This window comes from Dipodomys ordii, unplaced genomic scaffold (assembly GCF_000151885.1).
Source record: "Dipodomys ordii isolate 6190 unplaced genomic scaffold, Dord_2.0 Scaffold92, whole genome shotgun sequence".
Classification (NCBI taxonomy): domain Eukaryota; kingdom Metazoa; phylum Chordata; class Mammalia; order Rodentia; family Heteromyidae; genus Dipodomys; species Dipodomys ordii.
The window spans coordinates 2,863,308-2,866,258 of NW_012267308.1; positions in this window are offsets into that span (position 1 = coordinate 2,863,308).

Genomic DNA, 2,951 nt, shown 5'->3' on the forward strand with positions numbered 1-2,951 from the left:
ATGAGGCCCTGGGTTTGATTCCTCAGCACCACAGAAACAGAAAAAGCCAGAAGTAGCACTGTGGCTCAAGTGATAGAGCGCTAGCCTTGAGCTGAAATGCTGAGGGATAGTGCCATGCCCAGGCCCAGAGTTCAGGCCTCACAACCAACCAAAAAACAAAACAAAACGACTGGAACTTAAATTGGGTACCTGACACTCACTCATTGGCTGGCTGGCCCTCTACCAACTGAGCCATGCCTCCAACGCTTACAAATATCTCTTTTCTCTCTATTGAGAGGATCACAGTTTGAGGCCAGCCCAGGGAAAAAGCTATTGAGACTTCATTTCAAACCCATAGCCAGGCGTGGTTGGCATGCACTTGTCATCCTAGCTCCATGGAAACATAAACAGGAAAGTTGTGATCCAGGCTGGTCTGAGCAAAAGTGAGAGACCCTAGCCAAAAAGCAACTAAAGCTAGCAGGCCTAGAAGCATGATTCAACTCACAGAGTACCTGCTAGGAAGTGTGAGGCCCTGAGTTCAAGCCCCTTCCCTCAATGCCACCGAAAAGGAGGAGAGGCTGGGTGCCGGGGACTCACCTATCATCCTAGCTACTCAGGAGGCTGAGATCTGACCAACAAACAAATAAGAATTTCCTTTTTTCTGGGCACCAGTGGCTCATACTTGTAAATCTTAGCCACTCGGGAGGAACTATGATCGTAGTTCAAAGCCAGCCCAGGTAGGAAAGTTAGAGAGATTCTTTAATTAATCAGCAAGAAGCTGGAAGTACAGATTAATCTCAGGTGATAGAGTGACAGCCTTTAGAGAAAAAGCTTAGAGACAGTGCCCAAGCCCTGAGCTCAAGCCCTAGTATTGGTACACACACACACACACACACACACACACACACACACACACACACACATACACGGACTGGATGTAGCTCTGTGGTAGAGCACTTTCTTAGCATGTGTTAGCCCTGAGTTTATCCTCAATACTAAGAGGAGTGACAGAATAAAAGAAAAAGAAAAACTTCTTCAAGTATGCCCCAGGTTGGCACCCCAAATTGCAGCCTGTACAAAAGCAGCTACCATAGAAGTACAGAAGAGTCTAGAAGAATCTAGCTTCTGGACTCTGCCTAGAGCAGGCTTGAGAACAATAGAAATAACACTTTTTGTGTATGTCTGTGTGTGTCAGTCAGATGCAGGGCCTGAGTGCTGTCTCTGAGCTTCTTTTGCCCAAGGCTGGTACTCTACCACTTGAGCCACAGCTCCACTTCCAGCTTTTCTGCTGGTTCATTGGAGATGAGAGTCTCACAGACTTCCCTACTCTGCACCAGGCTTGGGACTGTGGTCCTCTACATCTCAGCCTCCTGAGTAGCCAGGATTACAGGCATGTGCCAAGAGACAGACACCCTGCCATTTTACATTCTAAGGAAAGAGCTTCTGGGGCTCAAGCATCTGTGGGGTTCCCTCCCCCAAAACACCATCTTCCTGCTATTGTCAGCCCAGGCAGTAGATGTGGGCAGAACAAATAAAAAGAATCTTGAAAAAAGCCATATGTCCAGGGAGGTCTGCTCCTAGTGGGTGGGGCCAGGAAGTTAAGAAAAATAATAAATAAAAACAAAAGAGAAGTTAAAGTTCTCTAGGGTGCCAGAACGGGGCTGGCTGAGGCTGTAGCTTGTTGGAATAATGGATTCCACATTTGTCTGGCTCTTGTCTGCAAATCATCAGACCCAGGGTGCCCAGTGACCTAGCATGGGCCAGAGGGGACATCCCAGATGTGGCCAGATGTAGAATTACCCTGAGGATGGCCTGGGCTACCACATGGCCCAGACATCGCTGTAAGTTCCCATTCTAGCACCCCAGTCTTTTTTTCCCCTCCCCAACACCAGCCCTTGTTTGAGGTTCCTGGGTTGCTGCCGGCCTGCACAGATTGTTCGAGTTATTAATGCTATTTTCCCCAAGATCCCATCTGGTTTTTTTAATTGCTCGGGGAATGGGATGGACTGCAACGTTTGATAGTGAATTGGTATCTTTCCTATGTCTGGGCTTACGTCAAATGCTCCATCTGCTGGGCGGGACTGAGGGGGGTGGTAAGGGTGAGGGAGAGGTAGGATAGTGAGATACAAAAAACAAGAAAGATGATCTCTCTGGGTGCTGGTAATTACATGCCTGTAATCCTAGCTTCTCAGGAGGCTGAGCTCTGAGGATCCAAGTTCGAAGCTAGCTGGGAAAGGAAAAATCTGTTGAGACTCTTATCTCTAATTAACCAGCAACAAGCTAGATGTGGAGGTGTGCCTCCTGTGGTAGAGTGATAAGCCTTGAGCAGAAAAAGCTAAGGGAGAGCGTCCCGGCCCTGATTTCAAGCCCCAGTACCGGCACATCCACACAGATACACAAACACAGACACAGACACACACACACACACACATGCACACACACAGACACGCACACAAATGCCCTTTATTAGGGAAGGAGTTGAGTCTCTTTACTGAAAGTAGCCACTGCAGAATGCAAGGGCAAGAGGATGTTGGTCCCAAGTTCAAGCCCCAGTACTGATACAAAAAAAGGGCACAAAAACAAACAAAAACAAAGCAAGCAAGCAAGCAAGCTGGGCACTGGTGGCTCCTGTCTATAATCCTAGCTACTTGGGAGGCTAAGACCTGAGGATAGAGGTTCAAAGCCAGCCTGGGCAGGAAAGTCTATGAAACTTTTATCTACAATTAACCACCAGAAAATTGGAAGTGGTACTGTGGCTCAAAATGGTTGAGCACTAGCCTTGAGCAAAGAGCTCAGGAACAGGGCTCAGGCCCTGAGTTCAAGCCCCACAATCAAAAAGAAAGAAAGAACAAAGGAAGGAAGGAAGGAAGAAGGGAAGAAGGGAGGGAGGGAGGGAGGGAGGGAGGGAGGAAGGAAGGAAGGAAGGAAGGAAGGAAGGAAGGAAGGAAGGAAGGAAGGAAGGAAGGAAGGAA